This window comes from Pleurodeles waltl, chromosome 4_1 (assembly GCF_031143425.1).
Source record: "Pleurodeles waltl isolate 20211129_DDA chromosome 4_1, aPleWal1.hap1.20221129, whole genome shotgun sequence".
In the NCBI taxonomy this organism is placed as follows: domain Eukaryota; kingdom Metazoa; phylum Chordata; class Amphibia; order Caudata; family Salamandridae; genus Pleurodeles; species Pleurodeles waltl.
In genome coordinates, this window is record NC_090442.1 from 12,722,803 (window position 1) to 12,740,519 (window position 17,717).

Here is a 17,717-nt window from a genome sequence, read left to right on the forward strand (position 1 = left end):
TGCATCAGTGTATGTATATGTGAGAGTCTATGAGTCTGCACCAGTGTATGTATATGTGAGTGTCTGCGACCCTGCACCAGTGTATGTATATGTGAGTGTCTATGAGCCTGCACCAGTGTATGTATATGTGAGAGTCTATGAGTCTGCACCAGTGTATGTATATGTGAGTGTCTATGAGCCTGCATCAGTGTATGTATATGTGAGAGTCTATGAGTCTGCACCAGTGTATGTATATGTGAGTGTCTGTGAGCCTGCACCAGTGTGTGTATATGTGAGTGTCTGCGAGCCTGCACCAGTGTATGTATATGTGAGAGTCTATGAGTCTGCACCAGTGTATGTATATGTGAGTGTCTATGAGCCTGCATCAGTGTATGTATATGTGAGTGTCTGTGAGCCTGCATCAGTGTATGTATATGTGAGTGTCTATGAGCCTGCACCACTGTATGTATATGTGAGTGTCTATGAGCCTGCACCAGTGCATGTATATGTGAGTGTCTGTGAGCCTGCACCAGTGCATGTATACATGAGTGTCTGTGAGCCTGCATCAGTGTATGTATATGTGAGTGTCTATGAGCCTGCACCAGTGCATGTATATGTGAGTGTCTGTGAGCCTGCATCAGTGCATGTATATGTGAGTGTCTGTGAGCCTGCACCAGTGCATGTATATGTGAGAGTCTATGAGCCTGCACCAGTGTATGTATATGTAAGAGTCTATGAGTCTGCACCAGTGTATGTATATGTGAGTGTCTATGAGCCTGCATCAGTGTATGTATATGTGAGAGTCTATGAGTCTGCACCAGTGTATGTATATGTGAGTGTCTGTGAGCCTGCACCAGTGTATGTATATGTGAGAGTCTATGAGCCTGCACCAGTGTATGTATATGTGAGAGTCTATGAGTCTGCACCAGTGTATGTATATGTGAGTGTCTGTGAGCCTGCACCAGTGTGTGTATATGTGAGTGTCTGCGAGCCTGCACCAGTGTATGTATATGTGAGAGTCTATGAGTCTGCACCAGTGTATGTATATGTGAGTGTCTATGAGCCTGCATCAGTGTATGTATATGTGAGAGTCTATGAGTCTGCACCAGTGTATGTATATGTGAGTGTCTGCGAGCCTGCATCAGTGTATGTATATGTGAGAGTCTATGAGCCTGCACCAGTGTGTGTATATGTGAGTGTCTGTGAGCCTGCATCAGTGTATGTATATGTGAGTGTCTATGAGCCTGCACCAGTGTATGTATAAGTGAGGGTTTATGAGCCTGCACCAGTGCATGTATATGTGAGTGTCTGTGAGCCTGCACCAGTGCATGTATATGTGAGTGTCTGTGAGCCTGCACCAGTGCATGTATACATGAGTGTCTATGAGCCTGCACCAGTGCATGTATATGTGAGTGTCTGTGAGCCTGCACCAGTGCATGTATATGTGAGTGTCTGTGAGCCTGCATCAGTGTATGTATATGTGAGTGTCTATGAGCCTGCACCAGTGTATGTATATGTGAGTGTCTGTGAGCCTGCACCAGTGTATGTATATGTGAGAGTCTATGAGCCTGCACCAGTGTATGTATATGTGAGAGTCTATGAGTCTGCACCAGTGTATGTATACATGAGTGTCTATGAGCCTGCACCAGTGCATGTATATGTGAGTGTCTGTGAGCCTGCACCAGTGCATGTATATGTGAGTGTCTATGAGCCTGCATCAGTGTATGTATACATGAGTGTCTATGAGCCTGCACCAGTGTGTGTATATGTGAGTGCATGTATGCGTGACATTGTACAGACATGTGTCAGTATACATTCAAAACATGTCCTTGTGGTCATGCTACCTGTCACGGGAGGCAGTGAGTGTAGTCTAGGTCCAAATGATCAGAACTTCCCAGGTAGCTACGGAAAACGTTTCAAGCGTTCCTCGACCCCCCCACAAACCCTTTCTGACAGCGCCCCACAGAAAACAAACAGTGCCGGGGTTAGGAGGCCTCAGCGGAGGTGATGCTAGGGGGCGGGTGCTGCGGACAGGTTCTTATCTCATTCAGAAGGATAGGAGGCCTCAGCGGAGGTCATGCTGGGGGGAGTGTGCTGACAGGTTCTTATCTCATTCAGAAGGATAGGAGGCCTCAGCGGAGGTCATGCTAGGGGGGGTGCTGCTGACTGGTTCTTATCTCATTCAGAAGGATAGGAGGCCTCAGCGGAGGTCATGCTGGGGGGAGTGTGCTGCTGACAGGTTCTTATCTCATTCAGAAGGATAGGAGGCCTCAGCGGAGGTCATGCTGGGGGGAGTGTGCTGCTGACAGGTTCTTATCTCATTCAGAAGGATAAGAGGCCTCAGCGGAGGTCATGCTGGGGGGAGTGTGCTGCTGACAGGTTCTTATCTCATTCAGAAGGATAGGAGGCCTCAGCGGAGGTCACGCTAGGGGGGGGTGCTGCTGACAGGTTCTTATCTCATTCAGAAGCGTAAGTCGGTTAGTGCATCTCCTAAACAATATCTGCAAAGCCTCAGGCGTCCAAACAATGTCCACATTTCCTCTGACCAGCTCTTTCCTTCCCTTTGTTGCTCCCTCTCCACTTATTCCTTCCCCTCTTTATGTTGTTTTTGCCCTTTTTCAGTTCTCTTCTTTCATGTTCCTTGTTGTGCCATTGGGTTCCCCTTTCCTCTTTGTCTTTCTTGCTCTTTTCTTTCTCCTCTTCCCTGTCTTGCTTTCCTCTCTTTCCTTTACATTTTCGTCCTTTTGTTTTTTCTTGTCTTTTTACCTCTCACCTTCCTATAACACTTGATTTCTTTTGTTCCCTCTTTTAATTTTTCTCTCCTCTCCTCATCTTTTCCCGTCTTTCTTTCCCTCGTGTTTTAAAACCCTCTTTGCTATTGCCTGTCCCCTTCTCCATCCGCTCTGCTCCTTCCTTTATTTCCTTCTGTATTCCCTCATATTATTTCCATCTCCAATTGTTTACTCCCTTTTCCTTCTTGTTGTCTTCCCTTCTTCATTACAACTCTTCACATTTTGTTAATCTCTACCGTACCTCTCACCTTTTCTCGCCTCTCCTTTTGTTTGCTGTCCTCTTTCTTCACATTCTTTACTTCACCCCATCATTTCATTCCATCCTCTTCTCTCGCCCCTTCATTCTGCTGTCCCCCTTTCTCTATCCTTCTCCTCGCCTCTTTCCTTTTCATCTCTTCTCTATTTTGTGTCCCCTCTTAATTTGCTCTCCTGCATTTTCTCTTAGCTTCCTTTCCTCCGCTTTTGGTCTTTTCTCCTCTTCCTTTTCTCATTTCCTTTTTCTCACCTTCTCTTTCTGCTCTCTTGCTTTTATCTCATCACTTTTCATGATCCCTTTCCTCATCTCCCTTTTCTTGCTTTTATCTCATCACTTTTCATGATCCCTTTCCTCATCTCCCTTTTCTTGCTTTTATCTCATCACTTTTCATGATCCCTTTCCTCTTCTCCCTTTTCTTGCTTTTATCTCATCACTTTTCATGATCCCTTTCCTCATCTCCCTTTTCGTGTTCTTCTCTACAACAACCTCTTGCCGCGACCTTTCTTTCTGCATTTTTTCTTATTCTTTTATTCGCTCTCACGTATTCCCCTCTACCGTTTTTTCCTCTCCTTTTTTCTCTCCCTGCCACTGGCCCATCCTTAATCCCTTCCCCCATTTCCCTCTTTTCTCCTCTATGACATTCTCCATTGCTGTCACCTTGTTTATTAATCTTTCCACTCTCTTGCCTTGCTTTTTCCTCTAGTTCACTTTCTTGTTCTCCTTCACTTTCTTGCTGTCGCCACCAATTACTTACCCTTTCCTTTGGTGACTCCATAATCTTCTGCACTTCCCTTCTTCTCGCTGTAAGAAACCAAATCATAGCTCCTGATCTCTACACACACTCAGCGTACTCGATAGCGGCACATAACAGATAACCTCACTACTTCCACCTCTTACTCTGCCCACCACTTTCTCTCACCTCTTCATACTTTCACCTTTCTCATCCATCTCCTGGTTAGCCTCGCCTCCTAAATTTGCTCAGACGCACTTCCCAGCTCTTTAACGCAGAGTCACACAGCACATCTAGTCCCACACAGCTGAGCTCCTCATACACCTGGAAATAACTGGCCTCCAGGCTTCCTTTCCTGAGAATGTGGATACATTGCAGCATCTCGGACAGCTCCTGCTCATCATATGAACTACTCTGTATTACACCACCCTCGTGTCACCGTCGATTACTCTGCTTCCTCATGCGGGCTCTTCTCATCCCCTCTCACATCTAACTCCAGCCTGATACCAAGGTTTCCCTTCCTCTCACCTCTTCACTCTTTTCTACTTTCGCTCTGCTTGTATCCCTTTTGTCTCCTGTCTCCCCCACCACAGTCCCCAATCACCGACTACCAACCACGACTCCTGGCCGCTTTCCACATCAGAAGTTGAGATCACAACTTCCCACACAACAGTATGCCGTACAACATGCATTTATTATAATGTCACCTCACATAACAATACAATACTTCTGCATTTGGCTTGAGGACTCTACTGTGGATTCCTCTCGGGCTCTCTCCCCCCTCTCCCCTTCCTGCTCACTGCCACACCTGCTTCTGACCCCCACTTACTCAGCAACTCACCACCACTAAAACTCAGTCTCCAAATAAAACTCACCAGCTGCTTCATCCACGGTCCCTACTCTGCCTTCTCATCTTACACTACCGCAGTATTCACTGGCATACCACCCGCAGCACACCATACACACCCAGAACACCACAATCATTCACACCTTGAGTCTCCAAATAAAACTCACCGGCTGCTTCACCCAAGGTCCCTACTCTGCCTTCTCATCTTACACTACCACAGTATTCACTGGCATACCACCCACAGCACACCATACAAACTCCACACCCAGAACACTACAATCATTCACACCTTGAGTCTCCAAATAAAACTCACCAGCTGCTACATCCAAGGCCCCTACTCTGCCTTCTCATCTTACACTACCACAGTATTCACTGGCATACCACCCGCAGCACACCATACACACTCCACACCCAGAACACTACAATCATTCACACCTTGAGTCTCCAAATAAAACTCACCGGCTGCTTCATCCAAGGTCCCTACTCTGCCTTCTCATCTTACACTACCACAGTGTTCACTGGCATACCACCCGCAGCACACCATACACACTCCACACCCAGAACACTACAATCATTCACACCTTGAGTCTCCAAATAAAACTCACCGGCTGCTTCACCCAAGGCCCCTACTCTGCCTTCTCATCTTACACTACCACAGTATTCACTGGCATACCACCCACAGCACACCATCCAAACTCCACACCCAGAACACTGCAATCATTCACACCTTGAGTCTCCAAATAAAACTCACCAGCTGCTTCGTCCAAGGTCCCTACTCTGCCTTCTCATCTTACACTACCGCAGTACTCACTGGCATACCACCCGCAGCATACGATACACACTCCACACCCAGAACACCACAATCATTCATACCTTGAGTGTCCAAATAAAACTCACCGGCTGCTACATCCAAGGTCCCTACTCTGCCTTCTCATCTTACACTACCACAGTATTCACTGGCATACCACCCGCAGCACACCATACACACTCCACACCCAGAACACTGCAATCATTCATACCTTGAGTCTCCAAATAAAACTCACTGGCTGCTTCATCCAAGGTCCCTACTCTGCCTTCTCATCTTACACTACCACAGTATTCACTGGCATACCACCCGCAGCACACCATACAAACTCCATTCCCAGAACACTGCAATCATTCACACCTTGAGTCTCCAAATAAAACTCACCAGCTGCTTCATCCAAGGTCCCTACTCTGCCTTCTCATCTTACACTACCGCAGTATTCACTGGCATACCACCCGCAGCATACCATACACACTCCACACCCAGAACACCACAATCATTCACACCTTGAGTCTCCAAATAAAACTCACCGGCTGCTTCACCCAAGGTCCCTACTCTGCCTTCTCATCTTACACTACCACAGTATTCACTGGCATACCACCCGCAGCACACCATACAAACTCCACAGCCAGAACACCACAATCATTCACACCTTGAGTCTCCAAATAAAACCCACGGGCTGCTTCATCCAAGGTCCCTACTCTGCCTTCTCATCTTACACTACCGCAGTATTCACTGGCATACCACCCGCAGCACACCATACACACTCCACACCCAGAACACCACAATCATTCACACCTTGAGTCTCCAAATAAAACTCACCGGCTGCTTCATCCAAGGTCCCTACTCTGCCTTCTCACCTTACACTACCACAGTATTCACTGGCATACCACCCACAGCATACCATACACACTCCACACCCAGAACACTGCAATCATTCACACCTTGAGTCTCCAAATAAAACTCACTGGCTGCTTCATCCAAGGTCCCTACTCTGCCTTCTCATCTTACACTACCACAGTATTCACTGGCATACCACCCGCAGCATACCATCCAAACTCCACACCCAGAACACCACAATCATTCACACCTTGAGTCTCCAAATAAAACTCACCAGCTGCTTCATCCAAGGTCCCTCCTCTGCCTTCTCATCTTACACTACCACAGTATTCACTGGCATACCACCCGCAGCACACCATACAAACTCTACTCCCAGAACACCACAATCATTCACACCTTGAGTCTCCAAATAAAACTCACCGGCTGCTTCATCCAAGGCCCGTACTCTGCCTTCTCATCTTACACTACCACAGTATTCACTGGCATACCACCCACAGCATACCATACACACTCTACACCCAGAACACTGCAATCATTCACACCTTGAGTCTCCAAATAAAACTCACCGGCTGCTTCACCCAAGGTCCCTACTCTGCCTTCTCATCTTACACTACCACAGTATTCACTGGAATACCACCCGCAGCATACCATACACACTCCACACCCAGAACACTGCAATCATTCATACCTTGAGTCTCCAAATAAAACTCACCGGCTGCTTCACCCAAGGTCCCTACTCTGCCTTCTCATCTTACACTACCACAGTATTCACTGGCATACCACCCGCAGCACACCATACAAACTCCACACCCAGAACACCGCAATCATTCACACCTTGAGTCTCCAAATAAAACTCACCGGCTGCTTCATCCAAGGTCCCTACTCTGCCTTCTCATCTTACACTACCACAGTATTCACTGGCATACCACCCGCAGCACACCATACACACTCCACACCCAGAACACCACAATCATTCACACCTTGAGTCTCCAAATAAAACTCACCAGCTGCTTCATCCAAGGTCCCTACTCTGCCTTCTCATCTTACACTACCACAGTATTCACTGGCATACCACCCACGGAACACCATACAAACTCCACACCCAGAACACCACAATCATTCACACCTTGAGTCTCCAAATAAAACTCACCAGCTGCTTCATCCAAGGTCCCTACTCTGCCTTCTCATCTTACACTACCACAGTATTCACTGGCATACCACCCGCAGCACACCATACACACTCCACACCCAGAACACTGCAATCATTCACACCTTGAGTCTCCAAATAAAACTCACCGGCTGCTTCATCCAAGGTCCCTACTCTGCCTTCTCATCTTACACTACCACAGTATTCACTGGCATACCACCCGCAGCACACCATACACACTCCACACCCAGAACACTGCAATCATTCACACCTTGAGTCTCCAAATAAAACTCACCGGCTGCTTCATCCAAGGTCCCTACTCTGCCTTCTCATCTTACACTACCACAGTATTCACTGGCATACCACCCGCAGCACACCATACACACTCCACACCCAGAACACTGCAATCATTCACACCTTGAGTCTCCAAATAAAACTCACCAGCTGCTTCATCCAAGGTCCCTACTCTGCCTTCTCATCTTACACTACCACAGTATTCACTGGCATACCACCCGCAGCACACCATACACACTCCACACCCAGAAGACTGCAATCATTCATACCTTGAGTCTCCAAATAAAACTCACCGGCTGCTTCACCCAAGGTCCCTACTCTACCTTCTCACCTTACACTCCCACAGTATTCACTGGCATACCACCCGCAGCACACCATACAAACTCCACACCCAGAACACCACAATCATTCACACCTTGAGTCTCCAAATAAAACTCACCGGCTGCTTCATCCAAGGTCCCTACTCTGCCTTCTGATCTTACACTACCACAGTATTCACTGGCATACCACCCGTAGCATACGATACACACTCCACACCCAGAACACTGCAATCATTCACACCTTGAGTCTCCAAATAAAACTCACCGGCTGCTTAATCCAAGGTCCCTACTCTACCTTCTCACCTTACACTCCCACAGTATTCACTGGCATACCACCCGCAGCACACCATACAAACTCCACACCCAGAACACCACAATCATTCACACCTTGAGTCTCCAAATAAAACTCACCGGCTGCTTCATCCAAGGTCCCTACTCTGCCTTCTGATCTTACACTACCACAGTATTCACTGGCATACCACCCGTAGCATACGATACACACTCCACACCCAGAACACTGCAATCATTCACACCTTGAGTCTCCAAATAAAACTCACCGGCTGCTTAATCCAAGGTCCCTACTCTACCTTCTCATCTTACACTACCACAGTATTCACTGGCATACCACCCGCAGCATACGATACAAACTCCACACCCAGAACACCACAATCATTCACACCTTGAGTCTCCAAATAAAACTCACCGGCTGCTTCATCCAAGGCCCCTACTCTGCCTTCTCATCTTACACTACCACAGTATTCACTGGCATACCACCCGCAGCACACCATACACACTCCACACCCAGAACACCACAATCATTCACACCTTGAGTCTCCAAATAAAACTCACCGGCTGCTTCACCCAAGGTCCCTACTCTGCCTTCTCATCTTACACTACCACAGTATTCACTGGCATTCCACCCACAGCATACCATACAAACTCCACACCCAGAACACTACAATCATTCACACCTTGAGTCTCCAAATAAAACTCACCGGCTGCTTCATCCAAGGTCCCTACTCTGCCTTCTCATCTTACACTACCACAGTATTCACTGGCATACCACCCGCAGCACACCATACACACTCCACACCCAGAACACCACAATCATTCACACCTTGAGTCTCCAAATAAAACTCACCGGCTGGTTCATCCAAGTCTCTACTCTGCCTTCTCATCTTACACTACCACAGTATTCACTGGCATACCACCTGCAGCACACCATACACACTCCACACCCAGAACACTGCAATCATTCACACCTTGAGTCTCCAAATAAAACTCACCAGCTGCTTCATCCAAGGCCCCTACTCTGCCTTCTCATCTTACACTACCACAGTATTCACTGGCATACCACCCACAGCATACCATCCAAACCCCACACCCAGAACACCGCAATCATTCACACCTTGAGTCTCCAAATAAAACTCACCAGCTGCTTCATCCAAGGTCCCTACTCTGCCTTCTCATCTTACACTACCGCAGTATTCACTGGCATACCACCCGCAGCACACCATACAAACTCCACACCCAGAACACCACAATCATTCACACCTTGAGTCTCCAAATAAAACTCACCGGCTGCTTCATCCAAGGTCCCTACTCTGCCTTCTCATCTTACACTACCACAGTATTCACTGGCATACCACCCACAGCACACCATACACACTCCACACCCAGAACACCACAATCATTCACACCTTGAGTCTCCAAATAAAACTCACCAGCTGCTTCACCCAAGGTCCCTACTCTGCCTTCTCATCTTACACTACCACAGTATTCACTGGTATACCACCCACAGCACACCATACACACTCCACACCCAGAACACCGCAATCATTCACACCTTGAGTCTCCAAATAAAACTCACCGGCTGCTTCACCCAAGGTCCCTACTCTGCCTTCTCATCTTACACTACCACAGTATTCACTGGTATACCACCCACAGCACACCATACACACTCCACACCCAGAACACTGCAATCATTCACACCTTGAGTCTCCAAATAAAACTCACCGGCTGCTTCATCCAAGGCCCCTACTCTGCCTTCTCATCTTACACTACCACAGTATTCACTGGCATACCACCCACGGAACACCATCCAAACTCCACACCTAGAACACCACAATCATTCACACCTTGAGTCTCCAAATAAAACTCACCGGCTGCTTCATCCAAGGTCCCTACTCTGCCTTCTCATCTTACACTACCACAGTATTCACTGGCATACCACCCGCAGGACACCATACACACTCCACACCCAGAACACCGCAATCATTCACACCTTGAGTCTCCAAATAAAACTCACCGGCTGCTTCACCCAAGGTCCCTACTCTGCCTTCTCATCTTACACTACCACAGTATTCACTGGCATACCACCCACAGCATACCTTCCAAACTCCACACCCAGAACACTGCAATCATTCACACCTTGAGTCTCCAAATAAAACTCACCGTCTGCTTCATCCAAGGTCCCTACTCTGCCTTCTCATCTTACACTACCACAGTATTCACTGGCATACCACCCACAGCATACCTTCCAAACTCCACACCCAGAACACTGCAATCATTCACACCTTGAGTCTCCAAATAAAACTCACCGTCTGCTTCATCCAAGGTCCCTACTCGGCCTTCTCATCTTACACTGCCACAGTATTCACTGGCATACCACCCACAGCATACCATACAAACTCCACACCCAGAACACTGCAATCATTCACACCTTGAGTCTCCAAATAAAACTCACCGGCTGCTTCATCCAAGTCTCTACTCTGCCTTCTCATCTTACACTACCACAGTATTCACTGGCATACCACCCGCAGCATACCATACACACTCCACACCCAGAACACTACAATCATTCACACCTTGAGTCTCCAAATAAAACTCACCGGCTGCTTCACCCAAGCTCCCTACTCTGCCTTCTCATCTTACACTACCACAGTATTCACTGGCATACCACCCACAGCACACCATACAAACTCCACACCCAGAACACCACAATCATCCACACCTTGAGTCTCCAAATAAAACTCACTGGCTGCTTCACCCAAGGTCCCTACTCTGCCTTCTCATCTTACACTACCACAGTATTCACTGGCATACCACCCACAGCATACCATACAAACTCCACACCCAGTACACTGCAATCATTCACACCTTGAGTCTCCAAATAAAACTCACCAGCTGCTTCATCCAAGGCCCCTACTCTGCCTTCTCATCTTACACTACCACAGTATTCACTGGCATACCACCCACAGCATACCATACACACTCCACACCCAGAACACCACAATCATTCACACCTTGAGTCTCCAAATAAAACTCACCGGCTGCTTCATCCAAGGTCCCTACTCTGCCTTCTCATCTTACACTACCGCAGTATTCACTGGCATACCACCCACAGCACACCATACACACTCCACACCCAGAACACCACAATCATTCACACCTTGAGTCTCCAAATAAAACTCACCAGCTGCTTCACCCAAGGTCCCTACTCTGCCTTCTCATCTTACACTACCACAGTATTCACTGGCATACCACCCGCAGCACACCATACACACTCCACACCCAGAACACTGCAATCATTCACACCTTGAGTCTCCAAATAAAACTCACCAGCTGCTTCATCCAAGGTCCCTACTCTGCCTTCTCATCTTACACTACCACAGTATTCACTGGCATACCACCCACGGAACACCATACAAACTCCACACCCAGAACACCACAATCATTCACACCTTGAGTCTCCAAATAAAACTCACCGGCTGCTTAATCCAAGTCTCTACTCTGCCTTCTCATCTTACACTACCACAGTATTCACTGGCATACCACCCGCAGCACACCATCCAAACTCCACACCCAGAACACCACAATCATTCACACCTTGAGTCCCCAAATAAAACTCACCGGCTGCTTCATCCAAGGCCCCTACTCTGCCTTCTCATCTTACACTACCACAGTATTCACTGGCATAACACCCGCAGCACACCATCCAAACTCCACACCCAGAACACCACAATCATTCACACCTTGAGTCTCCAAATAAAACTCACCGGCTGCTTCACCCAAGGTCCCTACTCTGCCTTCTCATCTTACACTACCACAGTATTCACTGGCATACCACCCACGGAACACACCATACACACTCCACACCCAGAACACTGCAATCATTCACACCTTGAGTCTCCAAATAAAACTCACCAGCTGCTTAACCCAAGGTCCCTACTCTGCCTTCTCATCTTACACTCCCACAGTATTCACTGGCATACCACCCGCAGCACACCATACACACTCCACACCCAGAACACCACAATCATTCACACCTTGAGTCTCCAAATAAAACTCACCGGCTGCTTAATCCAAGGTCCCTACTCTGCCTTCTCATCTTACACTACCACAGTATTCACTGGCATACCACACGCAGCATACCATACAAACTCCACACCCAGAACACCACAATCATTCACACCTTGAGTCTCCAAATAAAACTCACCGGCTGCTTCATCCAAGGTCCCTACTCTGCCTTCTCATCTTACACTACCACAGTATTCACTGGCATACCACCCACGGAACACACCACACACACTCCACACCCAGAACACTGCAATCATTCACACCTTGAGTCTCCAAATAAAACTCACCAGCTGCTACATCCAAGTCTCTACTCTGCCTTCTCATCTTACACTACCACAGTATTCACTGGCATACCACCCGCAGCACACCGTACAAACTCCACACCCAGAACACCACAATCATTCACACCTTGAGTGTCCAAATAAAACTCACCGGCTGCTTCATCCAAGGTCCCTACTCTCCCTTTTCATCTTACACTACCACAGTATTCACTGGCATACCACCCACAGCACACCATACACACTCCACACCCAGAACACCACAATCATTCACACCTTGAGTCTCCAAATAAAACTCACCGGCTGCTTCATCCAAGTCTCTACTCTGCCTTCTCATCTTACACTACCACAGTATTCACTGGCATACCACCCGCAGCACACCATACACACTCCACACCCAGAACACCGCAATCATTCACACCTTGAGTCTCCAAATAAAACTCACCAGCTGCTTCATCCAAGGTCCCTACTCTGCCTTCTCATCTTACACTACCACAGTATTCACTGGCATACCACCCGCAGCACACCATACAAACTCCACACCCAGACCACTGCAATCATTCACACCTTGAGTCTCCAAATAAAACTCACCGGCTGCTACATCCAAGGTCCCTACTCTGCCTTCTCATCTTACACTACCACAGTATTCACTGGCATACCACCCGCAGCATACCATACAAACTCCACACCCAGAACACTACAATCATTCATACCTTGAGTCTCCAAATAAAACTCACCGGCTGCTTCATCCAAGGTCCCTACTCTGCCTTCTCATCTTACACTACCACAGTATTCACTGGCATACCACCCGCAGCACACCATACAAACTCCACACCCAGAACACCACAATCATTCACACCTTGAGTCTCCAAATAAAACTCACCGGCTGCTTCATCCAAGGTCCCTACTCTGCCTTCTCATCTTACACTACCACAGTATTCACTGGCATACCACCTGCAGCATACCATACACACTCCACACCCAGAACACCACAATCATTCACACCTTGAGTCTCCAAATAAAACTCACCGGCTGCTTCACCCAAGTCTCTACTCTGCCTTCTCATCTTACACTACCACAGTATTCACTGGCATACCACCCGCAGCATACCATACACACTCCACACCCAGAACACCACAATCATTCACACCTTGAGTCTCCAAATAAAACTCACCGGCTGCTTCATCCAAGGCCCCTACTCTGCCTTCTCATCTTACACTACCACAGTATTCACTGGCATACCACCCGCAGCACACCATACAAACTCCACACCCAGAACACCACAATCATTCACACCTTGAGTCTCCAAATAAAACTCACCAGCTGCTTCATCCAAGGCCCCTACTCTGCCTTCTCATCTTACACTACCACAGTATTCACTGGCATACCACCCACAGCACAACATCCAAACTCCACACCCAGAACACTGCAATCATTCACACCTTGAGTCTCCAAATAAAACTCACCGGCTGCTTCATCCAAGTCTCTACTCTGCCTTCTCATCTTACACTACCACAGTATTCACTGGCATACCACCCGCAGCATACCATACACACTCCACACCCAGAACACTGCAATCATTCACACCTTGAGTCTCCAAATAAAACTCATCGGCTGCTTCATCCAAGTCTCTACTCTGCCTTCTCATCTTACACTACCACAGTATTCACTGGCATACCACCCACAGCATACCATCCAAACTCCACACCCAGAACACCACAATCATTCACACCTTGAGTCTCCAAATAAAAACTCACCAGCTGCTTAATCCAAGGTCCCTACTCTGCCTTCTCATCTTACACTACCACAGTATTCACTGGCATACCACCCGCAGCACACCATACACACTCCACACCCAGAACACCACAATCATTCACACCTTGAGTCTCCAAATAAAGCTCACCGGCTGCTTCATCCAAGGTCCCTACTCTGCCTTCTCATCTTACACTACCACAGTATTCACTGGCATACCACCCACAGCACACCATACACACTCCACACCCAGAACACCACAATCATTCACACCTTGAGTCTCCAAATAAAACTCACCAGCTGCTACATCCAAGGCCCCTACTCTGCCTTCTCATCTTACACTACCACAGTATTCACTGGCATACCACCCGCAGCACACCATACACACTCCACACCCAGAACACTGCAATCATTCACACCTTGAGTGTCCAAATAAAACTCACCAGCTGCTTCATCCAAGGTCCCTACTCTGCCTTCTCATCTTACACTACCACAGTATTCACTGGCATACCACCCACAGCACACCATACAAACTCCACACCCAGAACACTGCAATCATTCACACCTTGAGTCTTCAAATAAAACTCACTGGCTGCTTCATCCAAGGTCCCTACTCTGCCTTCTCATCTTACACTACCACAGTATTCACTGGCATACCACCTGCAGCATACCATACACACTCCACACCCAGAACACCACAATCATTCACACCTTGAGTCTCCAAATAGAACTCACCGGCTGCTTCACCCAAGTCTCTACTCTGCCTTCTCATCTTACACTACCACAGTATTCACTGGCATACCACCCGCAGCATACCATACACACTCCACACCCAGAACACCACAATCATTCACACCTTGAGTCTCCAAATAAAACTCACCGGCTGCTTCATCCAAGGCCCCTACTCTGCCTTCTCATCTTACACTACCACAGTATTCACTGGCATACCACCCGCAGCACACCATACAAACTCCACACCCAGAACACCACAATCATTCACACCTTGAGTCTCCAAATAAAACTCACCAGCTGCTTCATCCAAGGCCCCTACTCTGCCTTCTCATCTTACACTACCACAGTATTCACTGGCATACCACCGACAGCACAACATCCAAACTCCACACCCAGAACACTGCAATCATTCACACCTTGAGTCTCCAAATAAAACTCACCGGCTGCTTCATCCAAGTCTCTACTCTGCCTTCTCATCTTACACTACCACAGTATTCACTGGCATACCACCCGCAGCATACCATACACACTCCACACCCAGAACACTGCAATCATTCACACCTTGAGTCTCCAAATAAAACTCACCGGCTGCTTCATCCAAGTCTCTACTCTGCCTTCTCATCTTACACTACCACAGTATTCACTGGCATACCACCCACAGCATACCATCCAAACTCCACACCCAGAACACCACAATCATTCACACCTTGAGTCTCCAAATAAAACTCATCAGCTGCTTAATCCAAGGTCCCTACTCTGCCTTCTCATCTTACACTACCACAGTATTCACTGGCATACCACCCGCAGCACACCATACACACTCCACACCCAGAACACCACAATCATTCACACCTTGAGTCTCCAAATAAAACTCACCGGCTGCTTCATCCAAGGTCCCTACTCTGCCTTCTCATCTTACACTACCACAGTATTCACTGGCATACCACCCACAGCACACCATACACACTCCACACCCAGAACACCACAATCATTCACACCTTGAGTCTCCAAATAAAACTCACCAGCTGCTACATCCAAGGCCCCTACTCTGCCTTCTCATCCTACACTACCACAGTATTCACTGGCATACCACCCGCAGCACACCATACACACTCCACACCCAGAACACTGCAATCATTCACACCTTGAGTGTCCAAATAAAACTCACCAGCTGCTTCATCCAAGGTCCCTACTCTGCCTTCTCATCTTACACTACCACAGTATTCACTGGCATACCACCCACGGAACACCATACAAACTCCACACCCAGAACACCACAATCATTCACACCTTGAGTCTCCAAATAAAACTCACCGGCTGCTTAATCCAAGTCTCTACTCTGCCTTCTCATCTTACACTACCACAGTATTCACTGGCATACCACCCGCAGCACACCATCCAAACTCCACACCCAGAACACCACAATCATTCACACCTTGAGTCCCCAAATAAAACTCACCGGCTGCTTCATCCAAGGCCCCTATTCTGCCTTCTCATCTTACACTACCACAGTATTCACTGGCATAACACCCGCAGCACACCATCCAAACTCCACACCCAGAACACCACAATCATTCACACCTTGAGTCTCCAAATAAAACTCACCGGCTGCTTCACCCAAGGTCCCTACTCTGCCTTCTCATCTTACACTACCACAGTATTCACTGGCATACCACCCACGGAACACACCATACACACTCCACACCCAGAACACTGCAATCATTCACACCTTGAGTCTCCAAATAAAACTCACCAGCTGCTTAACCCAAGGTCCCTACTCTGCCTTCTCATCTTACACTCCCACAGTATTCACTGGCATACCACCCGCAGCACACCATACACACTCCACACCCAGAACACCACAATCATTCACACCTTGAGTCTCCAAATAAAACTCACCGGCTGCTTAATCCAAGGTCCCTACTCTGCCTTCTCATCTTACACTACCACAGTATTCACTGGCATACCACACGCAGCATACCATACAAACTCCACACCCAGAACACCACAATCATTCACACCTTGAGTCTCCAAATAAAACTCACCGGCTGCTTCATCCAAGGTCCCTACTCTGCCTTCTCATCTTACACTACCACAGTATTCACTGGCATACCACCCACGGAACACACCACACACACTCCACACCCAGAACACTGCAATCATTCACACCTTGAGTCTCCAAATAAAACTCACCAGCTGCTACATCCAAGTCTCTACTCTGCCTTCTCATCTTACACTACCACAGTATTCACTGGCATACCACCCGCAGCACACCGTACAAACTCCACACCCAGAACACCACAATCATTCACACCTTGAGTGTCCAAATAAAACTCACCGGCTGCTTCATCCAAGGTCCCTACTCTCCCTTTTCATCTTACACTACCACAGTATTCACTGGCATACCACCCACAGCACACCATACACACTCCACACCCAGAACACCACAATCATTCACACCTTGAGTCTCCAAATAAAACTCACCGGCTGCTTCATCCAAGTCTCTACTCTGCCTTCTCATCTTACACTACCACAGTATTCACTGGCATACCACCCGCAGCACACCATACACACTCCACACCCAGA